This window comes from Danio rerio, chromosome 3, assembly GCF_052040795.2.
Source record: "Danio rerio strain M-AB ecotype USA chromosome 3, GRCz13ab, whole genome shotgun sequence".
NCBI lineage: Eukaryota > Metazoa > Chordata > Actinopteri > Cypriniformes > Danionidae > Danio > Danio rerio.
The window spans coordinates 21,363,192-21,386,997 of NC_141023.1; the positions used below are offsets into that span (position 1 = coordinate 21,363,192).

General features: G+C 35.2%; 1 long non-coding RNA gene across 4 annotated transcripts in view; it reads left to right on the plus strand.

Annotated features, from left to right (window-relative positions):
* Window positions 1-23,806, plus strand: part of LOC141381182 (uncharacterized) — a 33,443-nt gene that overhangs the window by 7,314 nt on the left and 2,323 nt on the right. Inside the window, exons 1-4 of one of the 4 annotated variants that reach the window (XR_015480672.1) lie at window positions 254-446; window positions 4,653-4,747; window positions 5,738-5,827; window positions 15,806-16,560. This is a non-coding gene — a long non-coding RNA (uncharacterized LOC141381182). Of the gene's footprint in view, window positions 1-251; window positions 447-4,652; window positions 4,748-5,737; window positions 5,828-15,805; window positions 16,561-23,806 lie in introns of those variants that run through there. The other 3 variants (XR_015480671.1, XR_015480674.1, XR_015480673.1) reach the window with 3 other exon arrangements.

The window sequence follows — 23,806 nt, forward strand, 5'->3', positions numbered from 1 at the left end:
TCCAGAACAGAACAACAACAACAAAAAACCCAACTGTTTTGGAGCAAGTATTCCTAAATATTGTCATTTTTGGATGAACTATCCTTTCAAACTTTCCTAATATCACTTAACTATGTTGCTATCATACTCGTTGTTACTCCAGAAAGGATCATACATTCCTGAAAACTATTGCACAACAGCAGTCATTCACAAGACAATGGCTTTAGAAATAACCAAGAAGGGTTTATTTCGCAACAGTGCTGTCTTTCTCTATGGCCCTTTGTGAAAGAACAGGTCCACACGACTGTTTGAAGCCCCACAGACTGGAGAGAAAATAATGGGAGATTTCACAGTAAATTAAGGTAACAGCCACAGCTAAGTTAGAAATATGACTGCACTGGAGCTGTTTGGACAGGTCAAGCGGTGATGCAACAACTGAGTCAACTTTATATTTACCAAAATTCAAAGCCTAATGGGTCAAATGTTACAATAGAGCGTGCCAAGATACATTAATGAAACTGTCCGCGAAAGAGAAGCATTGCTGTGCTTTTTAGGGATGACACATGGTTAAATACTAGGCTCATCTGGTTTTATTATGAGTGTCAAATAAGTTATCAATTTATTTTTGCCTGTAACTTGCTCTGTCCTATTTTTGTTTGTTATCTGTCATGTCCAATATAGACACACGTCAGTCATGACTAATCAAAACACTGACTGACAGCAGGAAGAAAAGCATCTCGTTCTCATAGAACAAAATTGTTTTGCTTTTCCATTGTTTTAAATAGTACTTGGTTTAATGGCTTTTCTTGTGAGAGTTTAAACAATAACAATAAATATATATATTTAATGTATAGTTAAGATATAGTTAAAATAGTTCTAAGTTTCAAAAATGAAAATGTACTCAAGTTGTTTCAGACCTAAGTATCTTTATTCTATTAAACACCAAGGCAGATATCCTGATGATTATTTGGCAAGCAGTTAAGAGAAACCACAGACATTCACAATAAGTAAAAAATAAATAAATAAATAAAAATAAATAAATAAATATAAACTTTTGATGTTCAATTTAGAAATCATTCTTTTTTTTTTGGATTGAGTGCTTAAAAAACATTAACAGACAGTAAGAACCATCCTGCTTTAACGAATTTGAATATTTAAACTTTCAGATTACAAAACTGCAATGCATGTTGAGCATGTTGAGGTGGCGCAGTGGGTAGCATGATCGCCTCACAGCAGGAAGGTCACTGGTTCGAGCCTTGGCTGTGTCAGTTGCCATTTCTGTGTGGAGTTTGCATGTTCTCCCCTTGTTCACGTTGGTTTCCTCCGGGTGCTCCGGTTTCCTCCGTAGTGTATGTGTATGAATGAGTGTGTATGGATGTTTCCCAATGATGGGTTGCATCCACTGCGTAAAACATGTGCTGAATAATTTGGCGGTTTATTCCGCTGTGGCAACCCTGGTTAATAAAGGGACTAAGCCAAAAAGAAATTGAATGAATGAATGAATAAATGAATGAATGAATGAATGAATAAATGAAGGGCGAAGCAGTGGTGCAGTAGGTAGTGCTGTCGCCTTACAGCAAGAAGGTCGCTGGTTCGAGCCTCGGCTCATTTGCCATTTCTGTGTGGAGTTTGCATGTTCTTCCTGCGTTCGCGTGGAGATTTTCCTCCGGGTGCTCCGGTTTACCCCACAGTCCAAAGACATGCGGTACAGGTGAATTTGGTAGGCTAAATTGTCCGTAGTGTATGAGTGTGTGTGTGAACGTGTGTGGATGTTTCCCAGAGATGGGTTGTGGCTGGAAGGGCATCCACAGCGTAAAAAAAACTTGCTGGATAAGTTGGCGGTTCATCACCCGAATTAAAAAAGGGACTAAGCTGACAAGAAAATGAATGAATAAACGAACAATATGACAACAACTTAACAATATTGGTGTGAACAAGCTATTAACCTTTTTTTTTTCTTCACAGACTCCAACAACTAAATCTAAAGTGTAGGTGTCATAGGGGTATTTAACTGTGTAGCAAATATATGTTTAACAGTTTTAATTTTGTTTATTTGGGAAAAATAAAATAATTTTTTAAAAAATTAAAAACGTAAGTATGCGAAATAGAACATTTTGAAATCTATAAAACCTCACAAACAGATTTTCTTTCTTGTTATATATAAATCTAACTATTTGTATTCATTCTTTTTTCAAGAAAACAAGACAGAAAAATATTTTCCCTTTACAATTTTGATGATTTTGCATCAAAATTTTCAAAATTGAGATAAATGTTTGTATTAAGCAAGTAACAAAACTTTTAATGCATTTTAAAGTCTTTTTACTTAAAGGTGACCTATTGTGCCCCTTTATACAAGAAGTAAAATGAGTGTCTGATGTCCCTAGAGTGTGTATGGGAAGTTTCAGCTCAAAATACCCCAAAAACAATATTTTCTAACTCTTTGAAACAGCCCCTTTCAGGCTTTGATCCTAATTGTACCATTTTGGTGACTTTTAATTTAAATTCAAATTAGATCGCTCTCCCAGTCCTCTTTTGAAAAGAGGGTGGAGCTACAAATGCCTATGTGTCAGTGTAGTGGCAGATTCAAAAACATGACTAACGTCCAGGGATTGACGTTAACACCCACCAACCCACCAAATGCAGGAAGAATTCACCTGTGGTGGGTTAGACAGACAAGCCCACTAGCCACTTTGGCTGGTTAAAAATTATTTTTAAATTGCCAGTGCTGCCTTGTCACTAAACATTTGAATTTTATCCAAGACCGTTTATCAAAATGTGTGCAAATGTGATCAAACACTAAGAGAACATGCAAACTCCACACAGAAATGCCAACTGACCCAGCCGGGACTTGAATCAGCGACCTTTTTGCTGTGAGGCGATCGTGCTAACCACTGCGCCACCGTGACACATTTATAAATTTTATAATTGAGCATTATATTCAAGTCGTTGCATTAATAATGATAATAACCTCAAAAGATGTACCCCTCGGATTCAGTATCAACTAAACCCACTTTCAGTTATCAGTGTAAACACTAAAGAATAATTGGTTTCTGTTAAACTTTTAATCTGTAACACCTACATACTTTAGTCTGGAATTCGTCAAATGCCAAAGCTCAGGATGGAAACAATAAAAAGTCCTAATGCTGTTTTAACTGTACGCGCTGACTCTCTGAACATCCTGGATATTGAAATTCAAGCAGCGGAACTAACTGTTGCATTACTAGTTTTAAATTAATCAGTGCAAGGGCCATAAAGGATCAACCCTCTGAGATTTAGACAATAACATCTAAAGTGCAATGCAGTTAGTGCAATTACACCCACAGAACACATTTCCATAAAACCTTTTAAAACTTAAACAACTTTTTTTCCTCTCTTTTTTGCAATAATGCTCCAGGCACTAGATGCCAAAGTAAGTAAAAGCCTTTTTTAATAAGATTGGGCAGATATGTCGAAGCTGTACAGAATTAAAGTGTTTAAAAAGTGTCTTCCTGCACTACTGTCCATCAGGCTCGGGCTTAATCTTACACTTACATCTCTTATAAATATTGTATGTTTCTGCATCCAGCTTGATAATATATTTGTACAGTACACTCTCAGAAATAAAGATACAAGAGCTGTCACTGGGAGTACATTTTCAAAACATACATATTTGTACTCAAAAAGTCCACAGTGGTGCCTAAAAGGTGCATAGTATTACCCAAATGTACCTAAAAAGTACCTTTGAAGTAGCATTATGGTCCCTTCAGGTACAAATGTGTACCTTTTGAAAAGGTACTGGCCCAGTGACAGCTCCTATACCTTTATTTCTGAGAGTGAGGATGTGTAACAGAATGTAGTGTGAGTACATATTATTTATTAACGCATAAATACACAAACAAACCAATTAATCAATAAACGTCTTTTACAATAAATACTTTATTCTACTTCCCAAAACTTTATTGTTCCTAAAATGCAGATCACTACTGAAAACTGTAAACTTAATGTGATATCATCACAGAGAAAAAAAAAATCTATATGAGCAGAAGGGTTAGGAATTAACAAAACAAAAATATAAAATACAAACACTTTAAAATGTGTTTGTATTGGCATAGTCCAAAAGAGTTTTATTGACAGGGAATTTGCAATTTTATTGTATTAAATGTAATTTAATTGTATTTTTTATTTATTTCTAAAAATGGAATTGATTAATGGATCCCTTTCACATTTTCAGGTTTCTCAGTAGCTGAAGCCATCATAGTTGGGTAAACTTAGAGTGCAGTGTGAATGGGAGAATACAACAAATATTTTTTTACAACCCTATTTGCTAAAACAATAAAAGAAAAACTCCTTGATGGTATTATCAAGACTTTCAGAAAAAGGAAAAAATTTGTGAGACTGATAACTGCAGCCAGAGGAGAGAATAACATCAAATTTACTCTCAGCCCCATAAACGCTGCATAACACCTCACACGCGGTAATTTATTTATTTTTTTTTTGTAATTTTACACAAAGATGATATAATATATACATGAATGCATATAAATGTTCATGCTTTTTTAAAAAATCGAAATATTAAAAACTTTCAAGAATTTAAGAGTATGATGACCGTTAAAACAGTCTTGTGAAAAGGGTCCACAGCCCTTGTTTGTCACATTGTGTACTGATTGCTTTCACCTGTGTCTCGTTTGTCCAAGATGTTGTGCTCACATTCAAAAGAGGAGGAACAGAAACATTTCAAACAAACAAGCCTGCATGACAACCCATTACTGCAGTGGAAATTTAACAAGAGGTATGTTTACACTTGTACTTTATGTCATGAAATAGCCTTAAGCTGAGGTCACACTAGGCTTTTCCACCCACAGACTTCCATTCATTCGCACACGAATGCGTCAGACCGGAAATGCAGGGTCATGCGTCAAGTTTCGCAGGTTGCTGTGGTGCAAAGTTCGAGCTTGGTAAACTCTGACCTGCAAAATCGCGTCACTTGACTGCGGGAGACCAATCGAGGATCAAAAAATGACCTCTCTGGACAGAAACTTTAAACATGGAGCATTCGCTCGCTTTTTTAATGTCTTCATCTTGTTTAATCCCACCCCTTTTCGCAGCTCCACACGACTCCGCACAAACTCTAGTGTGACCGCAGCTTTACTCTTGGTGTTTTATTGACTTTAATTACAAGACCTGTTTTGAGTTTACTGTTTTTCTGTACATTCTTTTCTTTTTGCTTTTCCAACTATATATTAATATTTTGTGTGCCATATCAGTATTCATGATCTGCTGAAAGTAATTAGTTAATTTTAACAAGTTTCCTTAAAATTGTGGTATACAATAGTTTGACAACGAAAGATAATAACACATACTGTATTCCGTTTTCTAAGACACTTCATTGATTGCTTATGCATTAATACATTAAAAATGTTAAGTTATTTATTTAACTGAATGGTTGAGTTAAAAATATTTGGTGCTTTTTTGGGTTATTTCTAACTTTTATTGGGTTATTTATTTAATATAATATTTAACAGTCACCAAATTTAACGGACGCAAAACAGCTGTATTATTATGCGTGTGTTGTTTTTGCGTTATAAAGTTTATTTAAGCTCTAACGCAATAATATTATTGTCTTTTATTAAATTAACTCTCCGTGTCATGATTTTTATATCCCTTTCACAAGCCCTCTAATTATTGATGACACAAACGCGTGCTTAAGCCTATAGAAAATTGACAAACTGCTTTCTCTACGTCCCGTGTTCATCTCTACCATTTATTTGTTTTTTTTAAGAAAATGGAACACCTAGTTGAGAGTCCGTCATTCTTCCCATTAGGACCCAGTGGAGACATCAACCCGATGTCGCGTCCTGTCTTGGTTGAGGTATGTTGCCTTTTTATTAACAACACTGTCCATTTGCTAAGAAACTATATTGTAATAGTAGCAATAGTAATACCAGAATGGAAAGAAAAAAAAACAAAAACATTTAATCAAAATAACCCAAAGCACTGTGTTTAAATAACCCATAGTTGGGAAGGTGCTATAGTAACTTATATGTTGGGGTTATATGTTGGGATATTTTTAACCCAGCTATTTTAACTGAGTGTAAGTTGCTCCCATAAATCATATAAAATGAAAAGGAAAATGAATTGCAAGTTAATCTTTCAGAATTACAAACGAAATTGTTAGTACCTGACAACTAAACATAATTTTAAGATAAAAAGCAGTTGTTTTGGTAAATGTGCTTTAATAATTTTTATTTACAACTTTAAAAACCTTTTCTCTGTGACCTGTTCCAAGTGTAAAACTGACTTTCTGACAAGAAATAAAATTTCCTCTCCGACTTGAGATGCAGCCATTTAAAATTTCATCAGTTTTAGAGCTTTGTGTTGTGTGATTTTACTAAAACGACTGAGATCAGAGGGATTAAGACTAAAGAATGTCTAAAGGTTAAGAGCTGTCCTGTGGGGCACTTATGATATCATTTATCATTCATGTTGTTTAACACTTTTATTTGAACAAGATCGCAGACAGGAAACAGCTCAACTACTTGGGCTACAACTCAAACCTTTCATTTCACATTTACAGCTATAAATTGAAAAATGTAATTAAATTAAATTGAATTAAACATTTATATCAAATAAAAATAAAAAATGTTATATATATTATGTGAGAATCAAATGCATATGTTATAGGCAGATATTTAAATCTACACAATGCAACACATACTTCACAAAGGACAAAATTAATTAAATTATATTAAATAAAACCTTTGTATAATAAAATAATGTGAAATACAAATTTTAAAAATTATGTGAAAATTAAAACAAGATATAAGCACATATTTAAAATTCCACAATGCAACAGATACTTCACAAAAGCTAACGACTATTTAAAAAATAATAATAAAATGTAATTGTTTGTAATAATTAAATTAACTACAATTATTTGTTTTACAAATTATGTGAGAATCAAAGTACATATGACAGGCAAATATTAAAAACTCTGCAATGCAACTCATCACAAAAGTGTGCTTAATTAAAAAAAATAATAATTAAATTTAACATTTCTAATAAATAAAATATTATAATTTGTAAAAAAAAAAAAATTCAAAGAATCAAAGTACATAAGATAAAAGCAAATATTAAACTCCACAATGCAACACATACTTCACAAAAGTGCATAATTCAAAAAATAAATTAAATAAAACCTTTTTTTATAAAAATAAAAATTAAATTATTTATAATAAAATTATTTATAATTATTTGCGAAAAATTACATGAGAGTACATATGATATTGGTGGATATCAAAAACTCCACAATGTAACACATAATTCACAAAAGTGCACTTTAAATTAAAAACAGCACATTTTCATGATGCTTTCCAACATAAACAATAAATCCAAACTATTTAAAGTTACGAGATCCTACAAAATGAAGATGCAGTTCAGTATATTAAATGCATTATATTCATTACTCACACACACAGTTATTTTGCTGCTTGTTCAAACTGCCTAATTAAAACACAAACAGTTCTTATGTTTTCTTTTCTTGACTTTTTGGGACAACTTAAAAAAAAAATTATGTTCAATCCACTGAAATTTCTAAACACTTAAGTTAACTCAATTTGATATGTATTTAGAAAACAAGAGGGAAATGTGTGGAACCCAGCATTTTTACAGTGCAGCAGTCTTGCTTGATATACTAATGTTTGTCATTTAATCCCTTGAATTTAAAACTCATATTTTACATTTTAATTAAAAATTTTGCTAGCGTTAGGTCAATTATTTTTTAAATACTAAAAGCAGTTGTAGTTTTTTGCTTCTATTTCAAGTTAGCTAACCATAATTACCCTGCCCCAGAGGCTAATCAGTTCTTTTTTGTCTTGAGCATAAATCCAACTCCATTTAGTGAGAATTATACTCGTAAGAAATCTTTCAAAGCCTCTTCAAATGAGACCGTACTTTCCTAATGTGCCATGAAACAGCGCTCTCTGAGGAACATGAATGGCCATTCCAGGGTTTCTTTGGTGAATCTGTTAGCGATGACTGGATGAAGGAAGGTTGGAAGAGGCTCCGGGACGGTGGCCAGGATTGGATCAGATCCAGCAGTCTCAATGACAAACACAAGGGCCATCTGTTGAGCTCTTATACACATGAGAAACTTCCAATGTTTATCCTTGGGGTAAAAAAAAATATAGATACAAAAAAAATAAAAGACCTGACATGAGCACGGGTAGATTTGACAAAGGCAGTCTCTTTAGTTGTCTTATAGATTCAGGCGTTATGAGATCAGTCTGGTGACAACATAATCTCAAAATGGATTTAGACAGGGTGGAAACATTTGGCTGGAGGTATAAAGGGTGATCGCTTGACTGATTTTCAAGTCACACCTACATTGTAAGACTAGTCGAAGAGCAAACGAATACAAATTATATCCACAATACTGTATGTAACTTCTATTTAACATTGCTTCTTGGAATGCAATGGTTGTTAACAGGCCCGTGCAGAGACCGTCCAAAGGGCATGTGCAGGAAAAATTTTTTGAACAGCAGGGGGATACGCGCGTACTGAAGAGCGGTGTTATCGCGCGCGTACTGATCAGCTGTGTTGTCGTGCGCGTACTCAAGAGCGGTGTTGTCGCGCGCCTACTGAAGGCCGGGACCGAAGGTGTGCCGCGTCGCGGGGGCACTTTTGATCATTTTGGAAGGGCACTTTCTATCCAAGACTAAAAAGGGCATGTGCACTGCACAGGTTGAGCCCTATGTGTGCACGTGCCTGGTTGTTAATAAAACCAACCAAGGCTCATTATGGATGCATACCTCTGCATGCATTTCTTGACAGCGTGAAATAGGTCCCAGGAGGTACTTTTTTATTATTTATTTTATTATTTTTTTTTTTTAATCCACCAGAGGCTTCTGTGTACCCTTCGTCAGATCTTAAATTTCTTTACTGTTCTCGCGTGAATCCTCCAGAGGCCGATGTCGACTGACTGACCGATTGACTGATTCCTCTGATCCACCCACTTCCCTATACTCAACCGATAGTGTTTTCAAAAGCACTGATTGACCCGCCCACCCACTTTCCTAAATGCAACCAAAAGTGTTTTAAAAAGCAATCCAGAAAAAAAGCCCTTGCGTGATGTTACCATGTATTCAGATCATATCACATAACCCTGTTATTTACTTGTTTATTTAATTTTTTGCCTTTTTGTTTTACCTGCTTACTGGAACTGTTCTCCACCCATCTCGAACCCTGTTTCCATGATCAAGTCCTCTCTGTGTCTTTAGTTTGCCAACGTATGCTGGTAAACTATTAACAGCGGAAAAGCCATGCAAACAGAAGCAGTCAGCTTACTTTTCTTTCAGAAAAAAAACAGAAGTTGGCATTGTCATACTGCCTCGACGCATTAATTTTAAAGAAGAAATGCAGCTGTCCAGACCTCTGGATACATAATTCGCAATCTTCAGAAATGTATACGGGGCTACGTATTCACAATGAGCCTGTGTTGCAACAATACACTGCAAAAATGCTTTTTACTCGTCTCATTTCTACTCCAAATATCTAAAAATTCCTAAATCAAAACCACCAGCAAAATAATGTGACAACAGGGTAAGTGAAATATACTTATTTCAAACATGTATTTATTTAGCCTGCTGGCTGATAATTTAGCCTATTTAAATGAAAAACCTGATTTTATTTTGACTTATTTCTTATTATAAATATTTTTTACTTGTGTAGAAAATGCTTCTTGATTTAAGAATTTAATATTTGGATAAATATTTGGACAACATAATAACTCACTCAAACTGAATAAATATATTTAGTTATAATTAGTGCTGTCAATCGATTAAAAAAAATAACTAATTAAATTAAATTTCACATTTGACTAAAACTTGTCATTTTGGCTATTCCAAAGTAAAATGTCAAATTTATGTAAACTCCAGACAAAGAAACTTTTAAATGCAAAATATGATTGTCTATTAGCATTTTTGTTTAGCTTGTAATCCATTTCTTTATGTAAACAATGTACCTGCAATAAACCAAGATCCTCAAACTGTTGGCTTTAAAACCCTATTTATTACAGAAATAAAAAACACAGGCATGTTAATGCCATTTTGAATTTCAAAACAATCAATGCCAATGAAAAAAAAAATTAATGATTTCCATATAGGATTCTAAGTGAACCGCAAAAAAAAAAATAAATGTCCAAAATACAGGCATTACAAATGTGGAAATTGGAAAATTATAATAATAAATTAATGATTACAAACAATTGTACTCATTAAAAAGTTGTATTGCTGACAGTTGAGAACATTAATTATAAATTTGAAACAATTTAGTTTGATCCTTGTTTACCGAATCAGCATTTGAATTTCAGTGCCACAAGGACATAAGCATTAAGAGGTCCACTGAAGGTACATATGTGGATGTTTTTTCTTTCCATTCATATTGGGACATCAAATTCTATTAAAGCAACACCCTTCCACCGGTCCATAAATCATATTTTCATCCAATACTTTAGTTTATCATCAGGGCATGAACAATTATGTTGCCTAGTGAAAGTGAAACTGCTAAAAACATGCAGTTAAAGTCGAATAATTAAAAATGAAACGCCCAAAATTACATGAAAATGTGGATACTGTGGTGACGGAATGAGGTTAACGTTAATCATTTTATACCGAAACTTTGCATCTAAATGTCCTTCCTTGGTCTTATCAATCTTATCTATCCATTTCTTTGCATGTTAAACACACATTGGCTAGAAAAAATAGGCAACCTTGTTAATTTATTATTATTATTTTTTTTATGATTTCAATATATTACATGATTTATAATGCCACTACTTATGTTCCAACTAATTAATTTGTTTGTTAAAGTTGTTGTTGTTTTAAAGTGGTGCATTTTTATATTCCAGCCAGAAAAAGTGACAGTAAGGGTAAAACTGAGTTCATTCGCTATTTCTGTCTTTGCCTAATTAAAAATAAAGGCTGTGAGTAATATTAGCTTTCAACTAAAATGCATTTAAGGCACTAAAGCTTTACAGCACATTAAATTAAATCATGTTGCTATGTCCATTGGTTATGATTAGGTACGTGCAGAAAGTCTAAATGTCTCGCACTGAACGTCACGAATGTCTGTCATATTATCTTGCTTCTCTCCATGGCATCTGTCAGAAGGGTTTTGTAACTTTTGTGACCTCATGATTTAATAAGAAATCCAAATATTCTTCAAATACTGCTTTTGAAATCATATTTGCTTTGTCAACATTGAACAAACAACTGTGACCATGGTTTAAATGATGGTTTTAATCTATACAATTAAATAAATTAATGCAGAATAAACATACAAAAAAATTTTAACCACAATTTAAGGGGAATTTAATGGAAATTTACAGCTAAAATTATACTTTGAATTGTAACCCCTCAAGTTTTTATACTATAAAGATTCTAATAATCCTAATATGCTTAACTTAACACTTAAGTACTTTAAGTGATGTATCTAAACGTATCTTAACAGATCGTTGTGTTTAGTTATGTACCCTGTCAATCATCTCGAAATATCATCCACATTTCTTTCATATTTAATGACTTGCCTTATTGCAGAAGCAGCAGCAGGGTAATCTCCCATTCATGAGCCTTTCATACAGAGAAATCTCCTCAGGTCTTTGGGTAATTCATTTAAAAGTTAATGTCCAAACATATCTTGATATAAGTTCACATTGTTGTTGCAGATGGAATATAACTGTTGTAATATAGTTGGCTAGATATTAATTAACAGACATTCAAACACCTATACCAAAGCATCTCTACTTGACAGTTGGTCTCGCCATGTTTGTAGTTTTACACTTTTTACTCGAGGTTGTAGTTCAGGATGGATCGTATGCAAATTGGAACACAGCAACTGTTTCCTTAACCAAACAGACCAGATTAAGATTGTCAGCTCATTAACTGAAAGCCCTGTGATAGACAAAGAAAACCTCAACCTGCAGCATTGGTGGTCCACCAGGAACGTGGTTGAGAAACATTGCCATAAATAAAGCCATTGTCACATTGCACATTTTGACACATTGACTTCCATTCATATGTAAGTCTTTGATTTTAATTGGGCAAAGACAGAAATAGCGTATGGACTCTGTTTTACCCTTACTGTCACTGTTTCTGGCTGGAAAAGGAAACACGCCACTTTAAAACAACCACAAACTTTTTAAATTAATTGGAACCTAATTGGCACCATTAATTATAAATCATGCAATAAAAACATGTAGAATCAATCACAGCAACAAAAATAAATCATCATATACTAACAACAACAAAAATAAATCCACATGTACTGTACATCCTGGTTATGGATGAGATTCCCCCCAAAAATGTGTAAAGCTCTTTGAGTGTCTAGAAATGCATGTTGTTGTTTGTTGTTGTTGTTGTTGTTGTTGTTGTTCTACATTCATTTTCTTTCTTTTCGGCTTAGTCCCTTTATTAATCTGGGGTTACAACAGCGGAATAAAATGCTTATCCAGCGTATGTTTTACGCAGCGGATGCCCTTCCAGCAATATTATTATTATTATTATTATTATTGTTGTTGTTGTTATTAATAACATTATTATTAGTAGTAGTAGTAGTAGTAGTAGTAGTGTTAATAGTAGTATTAATAACATTATTGTTGTTGTTATTATTATTATTATTATTATTATTATTATTATTAATTTAGTTTGAGTGAGATTTTTTTTTTTTTTCATTTATAGTCTAAATATTTAATGGTTCATAGGCATGCGAATGCTGTAGAGCCGAAACACAAGCCTTTTTTTTTCTTTTTTTTTTGGGCGTCACATACATGTGAGACAAATAGAGGGTGTAAACGTCACCCGTCTGTGCAGAAATGTAAAATGTGTGCGTTTTTATTCCATACCTTTACGCAGCACTGTCTGACATGATTTGCCCAAACTCAAGTGTGACTGCGACTATGCGTTACAGATTTGCTAAAGGCTGATTTATTCTGCTTCAACCACAGTGTATGGTCTAGCACAGCCTTCTCACGGTCACATAGCCCTTGCCGTGGCTGATACTGACACGTGCCTCTCAAAAATGGTAACCATACGTAGCGGCGCAAGCTCTGTGATTTGTCAGCTTGGTAGCTGTGCCAAGTGTAGGCAATGCTGAGAGCGCCAAGTCCCATGAAGGTGCTCCTGATGGAAACTTTTGTTTTGTGTTTACCTTTATGAATGTTGTTGCACGTATGCCAGTTCCTGCTTTAGAATGAGAGAGTTTTAGCTACTTGTACATTTAGATAGAGTTCAGAAAAAATCAAAACACCTGTGAAGAAACTTGACACAGATGAACATAACCTACTACCAGCTAGCGTTTCGGAAGTGTTATTGCAGAGCCACACATACAGCACGCAAAAGTATAAATGCATAGCTAAGCACAAGGCATGCACAGTGGCGCAAAAAGGGGGTATGCAGTATATGCGGCGCATAGGGGCACCAAACACTGGGGGCGCCATTGTGCCAAAACTATTTTTGAAATTATCCATATTAAAAGTTTCAAATAATATATATATATATATTTTTTGTTAAAAATGTTTATTTAGCATTTTATACTTGTATAATATTGTATTTTATTAAATTAAAAAAATCATTCCACCCCTCCCCCCATTTTTCATACCATATACATGTTTTTATGAATTTATTATGTATCATATTAATTCATCAGGCCTTTTGGTAACTTCTTAGCTCAAAACTATTTTAATTTTAGCTACAAACAAAGTCATAACATTTCAATTAAATAGAACATTTCACACAGTTTGTTTCTGTTTTTTTTTTTACACTAAACATTTGACAGTCTTTTTTATTTCACTTTTAGCAGTTTCAGTCAATTGTTCTTGCAAAGACAGACCTTACACTTCTCAAAGTATACATGTGAGAAGTAATTGCAATGTTCTTTTGCCCTTTAGGATTACCATGTCTATCATTTTGTTTTGACAAATGTAGTACAAAAAGCAAAAGCAAGGCTAGTCAAGGTGCTATAATCTTTTAGTGAGGGAAAATTAAATTGAAAAGAAATATGGGCTGGTATGAGATGGGGGGGGGGGGGGCGCAAAAGTTGAAGCCGCATAACCATCAGTAAATGTGCAGTTGCGCCCCTGGGCATGCACCATGGGTCACGGCGATTACTCTGCAGAAGTATAAACCAGGCTTTAATCTAAAAATATAGACAGCACCCTCTAGTGGTTTTGCCTTATGAAACGTGCAATAAAACACACCAGAGCACTGCATTTTGCATTCTGCAAAAAAATGTATCCTAAATATATGATAACCTGTACAGTTTACTGCAAGAAAAGAATTATCTCAACCTACTTTTTTTTTTTTTTTTTTTTAATTTAAATGTGTGTTTCTTCATTTGCAGCTGATTTTATGTGAGGGTTGTGCTGTGTGTCTATATATAATTGGTGTTTGAACTGAGTTTGAGAATGACACACTTGACATTGCTGGAGAATCTATCAAGTCACATCTATAGACATCTATAGAGAGCAGTATATGTTTGACGAGTGTGAGGAAATGCTAAAATACAGAGTTTTTTTTTTTTTTTTTTTGAGATGATTTGTGCATGTTTTTTGTAAATGAGCAACCTTGTGAAAAGTTTTACCCAGGTTACAATAAGGGTTTACAACAGCAAGTGAAGTTTATTCATAAACTAATTTTGAGAGGATCACGTGCTAATGATTGACACGGCTGGCTCTAAGTCAAGCTAATGTACGAACCACCAATCAGGCTATTCCTAACCCAGTATAAATAACCAAACATCTTACTTTTAGTCATCTTCGTCTTGAAGAATCCCCCCCTTCCACACCTTCTCCTCTTTTTCTACAGGGCAGCACGGCGGCCCAGTGGCTAGCACTAGTGGCCTTACAGCAAAAAATGCCTCCGACTCGGGTATCCACCCAACCGGTCAGCATTTTCGTGCGGAGTTCATGTTCTCCCCGTGCTTGCGTGGGTTTTCCCCGGGTCCCTTGGTTTCCTCCCACACCCCCAAAAACATGAGACTAAGTAAATTGACTAAACTAAATTAGCACCAAATTCATTTCTGTCAGCAACACATCACCTTAGCAATCCTTACGCACAGGAGGGGGGGTTCTCGAGATCTACCCAAGTTTAAACTCCCCTCTCGCCCTGCAACGGGAGGGAGCTCCGGACTTGAGGATCTTTTGAGCTCGGGGCTCTCTCCCGGGACAGCATGCCAAACTAGCTTATGACCAATCATCAGCTAAGTGTGAACTCTTGAAATGAGGTTTAGCATAGTGTGAAAAGCTCCATACATGTAATTAAATGTAAAACATGAACAACCACTCAAATTTGTTCTGTTTATTGTACCCTGCTGCAAGCATTCTGGGTAGTACACTGTGGTATAATGTAATATAGGACTGTAATATAAAGTCACTTTCCATATCAAGAAACATGATTGTAGAGGCTCAAGTGAGATTAGCCGAAAATGGCAAGTAGAAATGCTGCAAAATGTGTTTGAGAATGAAGTAATAAATTCCAAATAAATGAACGCCCCTTCACTTATTCGGGATGTTAAAATAAAACGCATCTGCTTTTTCTTATCCCAGCAAAATATCCCCCGAAATGGATACAGTCGGCATGAAAATCGGGCCTGTCATTTAGCGAAGTCAGAGCTATTATTATTAATTTAGCATTTAAAGGAAACTAGCAGCTTGGCTTTACAGAGTCAGCCTGTCAGAGACTGAGAGCTGAGTTCCCAAATCTGTCAGCGCTGGTTTTCGCCACAAAGCTGTTTGAGGCTTAAACCCATATTTTCCATCAAAGACCCCGTTGTCACAGAGTTGTGATGTCTTTTCCAGAGTCGAAGAGTGTTTACGCATGGATGGCAGCTACACAGAAGAGCAGAATCAGGCAGTTTTCTTGGATGAAAGGAAGTGACTGTGACTAACAGCCATCTGGATGCTGTTGTTTGGTGTGAAAGCAGAGGGCTTCGTTTGGTTTGTGCTTGTGCGACTGGCCACTCGCACGCTGATGGATTTCTGATGGGAGGGAGATCGAAATGGCATATAGCGGTGGCTAAGATAATTAAAACACTTCTTTAAAAGACGGCCTATGGCATAAAATATTATGGAACATGTTATAAAAAAAAAAATAACTAAATATTTGGTGTCCCCAGAATGTGTCTGTGAAATTTAAGCTCAAGATACCCCACAGATCATATCTTGTAAAATTTGCACCTATTCAGGTGTAAGCAATGACATTCTGTTTTGTTTGTGTCCCTTTTAAATGCAAATGAGCTGCTAAGAGGAAGCAATTACAAGCAGTGTTGCCATTGAAAGCATGTAACTAGGTGCTTATAATGTAAAAGTGTCCTTAAAAAAAATAATCATCCATCAAACAGCAAAGAAAGCAAACCCTGCCTGGGAAAATAATTTTTTGTTAGCCTAGTATATTAATTTCGGTTCCTTTTTAACTGATGATTTGTTTTAAGGAGATGTGGGAACACAGCTGCTAGAATAAACCACAACTTTTTCTAAATGGTTAATTGACACTTAAGTTGTTCTCTTTTTCCAATGTACTTTTGCAAATAAACATTGCTTAATCAGTACAATTATCTTATGTGTAATATAAATGTGTTCATGAATTAGAAAAAAGTAACCTCATTGTGTGCACTGTCAATGTTTTTTTTTTTGATGCATGCATACTATATATATATATATATATATATATATATATATATATATATATATATATATATATATATATATATATATATATATATATATATATATATATATATATATATATATATATAACATTACACACAAGCATACATGCACTGTGTCTGTATTTTGATGAATATTAGACATGAGTTTGAGCCAGTACACAGCCAGAAAAAGCTTAGCTATTACAAATCCAAACAAGTTTTATTGTTTAAATTGTAAAAGGTTGTGACAGATGACAAAAGTGAATTGAAAGTAATTCAGCAGAATTCTGAGTTTATTTCAGAACTGACTTCTGAAATTAAACATTATTGTTTAGTATGAGTTCAGATTAACTTTAGTAATTTTAGTTTAGCATAAATCAAATTAAATTAAACCATGTCACCCAAATATAAAAAAAAGATAATTTTTGTTTATTTTCCTACTTAAAGAGAACCTATAATAAAAATCGTCTTTCAGAAGCTGTTAATGTTTTTAACAGTGTGTGTTTGTAATGAATTACAGCAGGTTTATATATATATATATATATATATATATATATATATATATATATATATATATATATAACATTTTAAAAAATGTTAGAAAGCTGCAAACCTGCTTTTCCTTTGCAAGTCAATATTTATAGGTTATTTTGAAGTCAGTTATTTATGTCAAATGAACCATTCCAAGGCATGTCACGTTTACTCACTTTTTAAAATGGTCTACTTGTTTCTTTTCTTAAAACAAGTTTCCTCCCATTCTTACATAAAGTAACTAATTGCTTTTTACAGAAGTGTACCTGAGACGTAGTGTAGAATAGTGATGCATTTGCACATCACAGAAAGGCAAAAGCATTCATTTCCTTCTCAACGAAGGCCGTAAACCTATATGCTTTTAGTCTAAAATGAAGATCTGTCTTTTGATCTGTGTGGACTGCATTGCCTTTCAAGGTCATTTCCTGGCACCTTACATCATTGCCAATCATCTTCTTGTAAAGGAGCTTTTTCAGTCAGTAGAAATTGGTATATGGATTCGCAAAACTACCGTAGTGACAATCACAAGGCTCTTACTGTCCATTCCCCAGCTTGATGATTTTATGGACAAACCCATCTCATTCAGCTTCCAACTGTATTTTAAAAGGTCCTGACACTGTAATCATGCTTCACATCACACAGATCAATGCTGTAACCAGTCACAGATGTGGCTATTTCAACACTCACAGACAGATTATCACCTTACCTTACCAAAGATCAAATTTACTGTCAACCTAGATTGCATCACTATCACGCTGATGGTGATGATGATGGTCAATGATAAATAATAGTTTACAGTTTGTGTGTCTATGTACAAAAATGAGCACAACTTTAATCATACACTATATTGTACTTGAGTGCATAAAATGCTTGAGTGCATCAACATCAGAGTGCACGACTCATTCAGCTTAGGTGGCTGTCTTGGTAATTGTCTATTATGATATGTGCACTTTGTGTATTTTAGTCTGAAAGTAAATCTAAGCATGAGGGTAACAAAATTAGGTCCCACTTTATATTAAGTGGCCTTAACTAATATGTACTTACATAGAAATTAATCGTTTGTTACAATGTACTTATTGTGTAAATGCATGTATTTACTGTGTACTTATGCTTGATTAAATGCATGTATGTAATTACATCTGTAATTAACTTTTGTAATTACATTTGTAAATACACTGTTGACCATCCCTTACACCTTAACCTACCCTTAAACCTACCCATGCCACCAAACCTGTTCATAACCCAACCTCTATTCCAACTCAAAAGCCCCACAAGTGTTCTCAAATACATTATAAATACAGTAACTACATTGTATTTATTTTTTTGATGTAAGTACATAGTAGTTAGGGACACTTAATATAAAGTGGGACCCAAAATTACAATCATATTGATCAAATTACTGGCATTTAAAAAAAAAAGATTAAAGTTATGCTTTTGACTCTTACACCATTACACATTTACAGACTTTTTTTACAGTGTATTTATAGAGTGCATTTATCGTTTAAGGGGGCCATGAAACCCCTTTGTTTCAGCAGGGTATTTTCACATCTCTATTTTGGAAAAGTCAGAAAAAGTGGGCATATCCAGCTCTGTTTAGGGGGGAGTATTGGAGGAGATGATATGGGATTGTCGATTTGGGCACGTGCCAAAAGAGTCAAAACACACACACACACACACACACACACACACAGGGGAGAAAGTGACTGTGTTTACTTGGACATCAGTAATCGAATTATTTGACAAAATATTAAATGGTGGACTTTAACCGCAGTTTGGCTGTTTTGTTCAGGAATTTCATTCATGCCCCTCTCGACAAACGAGATATTTGATTCGAGGAACTGCTCTAAGCGTGTATTTTTCATGCAATGTTTGTTACCGCATGGGGAATGAGAGAAAAAAAGCCTCTGCATTTCCCGGAAACTTAGATGGACTCGGCAGGTAACGTCAGAAAGCAGTGTGTGTTATTCCGGTCACAAAGTACGGTGAAAATCCATACACGACGGTAATAGTTTGGTTGTGGTGCTAACATGTTTGCACTCTGTGTAATGGTTAGTTCGATACGAACTAACTTTGCTATCTGAATAAACAAAGACCACTGGTCACTCACTTACCAAATCTACAGATATAGGACAATCAACAGCAACTAGAGCAGCATCTTTATTAAAAGGAGACGAGCAGCAAATCCAAATCTCACCATTCGCAGATGAGAAATGCTAAGATCTCATGGCCATGACGTAGCTTCAAAAATTTGTTTTTAAACCGGAAGTACGAATTTGCTCGAAATAACGCAAAAACAACCAATTTTCACTTTTTAGTGAAATATGTGTCCTAATAGTGTTTTTAGCAGTGTGGGACACTTATATGACAGTCAACAGCTCAAAAAATGTGTTTTGGTATTTCCTGACCCTTTAAGGTCATACACCTCATCACCAGTTGACAGCAATTTTTGATTTCATTTTAGTCTTAAGCTGCGTCCCAAATGGCACACTATACACTATGCACTCATGCACTATGTACTTATGCACTTACACACTCAACAGGATAGTATATGTATGTAGTGTTGTCCCAAATGGCACACTTATGTTTTTTTTACTAAGCGGAAATTCAAACCGTTTCCCTAATGACGTTTGACAGTTGCCAAATCAATCAGTGAAATAAACAACCGAATTATGAAATAATACCTGCCATGAGTATTACCGCATTCACTATCGGGAAGCTATAATCACTCTCGTAGGAGAATTTTGCTTTCACTATCCAAAATAAATAAAGTTATCCAACATGTGCGTCTGATAGCTCCGCCCCTTCCGCTACGTAGGCAAACCTGCGGTCGTTGAGTGCGTGAAGTGTCCATCATTACACACTTCATTTTACTGGCTGAATAAGTGCAACATCCGGGTAATTAAAGTGCACTTATTATTGTTAGAGTTTTCAGTGTGAACACACTACTTACACTATTTATACTACAAAATAGCGTAGAATAGTGCATAAGTATGCGATTTGGGACGCAGCTTTAGTCTTTTGACCAAAATTCCATTTTTAGTTTTGGTAATTTCAGTTTTCAATGGCACAAAAACCTGGTTATAAACTGCCAACACTTTTTTTCTATTATTTTACAGACTTCCTTTGTTATTTCTTAAACCATGTCCTTTCTTAAACTATAAAAATGCTAATTAAAGTCACAGTCAACTTTTGATGTTGAAAATGCAATACTGCGGTTTAACAGAGCAGAGATAAAACTCTCATAATGCATTTCATTCCGTAAATAAACAAAAAACACCTATTAATTTATAAACAGATTTTTTTTTTTTACATTTGTATAAAGGCTAAAAATACTATAAAATGCAGATGTTTAGGAAACATGCTAAGTAGACGTACTTGTTTCTCTGAAAAACAATGCTGAAGTCAGTTATTGAAAATCTTTGTTCCATGTGAAAATGTCTGTCTTTGTTTAGGTCTATATAACTTCGCCCACCGCCAGTTTACCCAATTATATTTTGGCACTTTCTGTTGCCTTGGCAGGAAACAAAGCATATTTCATTTCAGTCAATGTATGTGGGAATGGCCAAAAAAATTCAACCTCCAGAGGACACTAGCACACAGATTCAGATTTTTTTTTAAATCCACATGAGCTGGTTTTTAATGGGCAACTGATTGAAATACTATAAATGTAGACATGAGCAGTATACATAGAAGCAAAACCCTAAATCGATGTGTTAGGTCAGTGTAGAAAAGTCTTTTGTGGCTTTTTTAAATAAGCATTTACACTACAATAGCAGATTTAATGCATTTACTTTTATTTACCTTAGGTATTGGCTGAAAGTGTAGAAGCTCAAACTTAGACCCTGTTTACAGCTATTTGTAGCACTGTCTGCTTGTGTTCAGACAAAAAGTCATCTTAATTAGTTTAAGCAGAGATTAAGAAAGATTCGGTGTGTAGCCCCATTCTGGATCTACCCAGATCTGCAGATACTTAACTAGACTTTTTAATTCGGAGAGCAGAACTGGCAGCCAGCGTGCTGAAAGCTGATAAATATTGGGATTATTTTTTGGTTTGATTGGTTTCATGTTTTCTTAATGAGATTTTCAAAGTATTCTTATGCAGTTTTCAGAGTAGATCTGCTCTAGGTAGTTGCTTACTATTACATTCAGAGCATATGCCCTGAGTATCAGATATTACCATTGGCTTGATCAGTACATATAAAAGTTCAGATGTGAACGCGTCGTCTAAAAGTTTCTTGTCAGGACCCTGTGTTTGACCAGTTATTTCACTTTTATGACAATCAATGTGTCATTTGCATTGCTTTTAAAGTGAAATAACCAATCATAAACATAGGAGGAAGAAAAAAATGCTCATTTTAAAAGATAATTTTAGATGGCATTTAGAGGGTTTGCATCTAAACTGTTCATACATAAAGAGATGTTTATGTATTTTGCTACCACAGATAGAACATGGATTGTTGAAAAAATGCTGATAGTGATGATTCATTATTAAATTAATTCATTATTTATTAATTATAAAAAATAAAGTAAAATAATCAACTTGGAAAAATGCTTGTATAGCATTCTCATGATTATTAGACACTTTATGATAGGTTTCTTGATGTAAATGTGATTTAAATAAATGTAAACAATTTATCCATTTATATTTTCTTTTGATTTTAGTACAGTTATAAAATGGTGTAGATATGTCAATAATAAACAATAATAATTAAACCTTTTTAACAAAGTTATATTCTTATTAAAAGAATATCTAATGAAACATCATACTATTGAAGATATCATCCTGAAGGGAATATCATAAAAATAAAAACAAACCTAAAGCAATCATGAGTTAGGTCCGTATAGACAGAAAGCAGGTATAGTCTTTTGTGACTTTTTCAAATGAGCATTTACATTACAATAGCAGATTGAATGCACTTTTTTTTTCTTTTTTTTTTAACCTTTTGTTATTGGCTAAAAGTGGGAAAAACTCAACTTAGACCACATTTACAGCTATTTGTAGTGCTGTCCTCTTGTGTTAACATCAACGAAAGTCATCTTAATTTGTGTAACCAGAGATTGCGTAACCAGAAAGATTCTGTGTGTAACCCCATTCAGTCTCTACCCAGATCTCGAGATACTAGATTTTTTGATTTGCTGAGCAGAACTGGCAGCAAGCTTGCTGAAAGCTGATAATTATTAAGATTATTATTATTTTTTTTTAATGGTTTCATATTTTCTTGATGAGATTTTTCAGTGACAACTGCATAACACTGTCATGAAAATCTCAGAGTAGATCTGCTCTAGGTAGTTGCTTACTGTTACATTCAGAGTATGTCCAAGTATCTTTAATGTTACACTGGCTCAGATCAGAGGATTTCAGTGTGATGTCCCGTCTGAAACATTCTTCTAAAATGAGCCTTTTTATTCAGGATCCTGTGTTTATGACCAGTTATATCACTTATGACAAGTTCCCCTTCAGTTGGGGAACTTCAGTGCTATAAGTGGATTTGATTTAAAAATCCACGAATGGGAGGATTCGGTTCAGAAGCCGCTTGTCTAAAAGAGTATTGAACAGGCCAATGAATGCAATGAATTGGCAGCGTAAGCTTGCACAGGTGTGCTTCATTGCCAATTATCCCAGCATATAAGCACACCTGGAGCGAGCAAACGCCATCCTTTTTGCTTCAGAGACTTTCTGATCGAGTCGATGAGGGTTCCTCTTGCTGTGACCAGCGATTCTGAGCGAATGAGAGCATTCTCCCGGTACAGAGTGTGTACACGCAGTGGCAGACGGTCGAGCTGGGTTTCTCCCTTGCCTGGCGTTCTTTGGGTCCGGTCCTCCAGAGCAGTGCGTATAAAGTTGCAAACTTCACAGAAAGAGCAACACACTTGTGCAGCACGTTTTTTTCAGGACGGCGCTCCGACTGTGCGTTTCTGGATGCGGTGGTTTTCTGTCCTCGGATGATGGGCACGGGCACTGCATTACATGCCTGGGGGATCCAGCATGTTAATGTGCTGCTCGCAGGCAGTTCATGTCGTCATTGCGATGCCATGACTGTTGCGCAGTAAAGATCGCGGCTGGCCTTTGCAAAAGGGCGAAACACCCCAGTTGTCCCCTGCTCTGCAGCGGGCACTCGGGCAAAAAATATATCTAAATCCGTAAGACTTCTGTTGAAGTAGGCTAAATTAGGGCCAGGGACACGTTGGAGGACCGCGACTCCCATGATGTGGGTGCGTCACGCTCGCTTGACTATACCCTCATCGGGGGCGTTGGTAAGGTGCAGTCATTATGGCGCTTTCCATAGTTCTCCCATTCGTGGATTTTCAAATCAAATCCACTTATAGCACTGAAGTTCCCAAACCGAAGGGGAACGTTTGAGGTTACAGAAGTAACCCTTCGTTCCCCGAGGAGGGGAACGGAAGTGCTATACTCCGTCGCCATAATGACTGTCCCTTAGCTGTTTGAAAGTCTCTTCAGCTTAAAAGGATGGCGTTTGCTCGCTCCAGGTGTGCTTATATGCTGGGATAATTGGCAATGAAGCACACCTGTGCAAGCTTACCCTGCCAATTCATTGCATTCATTGGCCCGTTCAATACTCTTTCAGACAAGCGGTTTCTGAACCAAATCCTCCCATTCGTG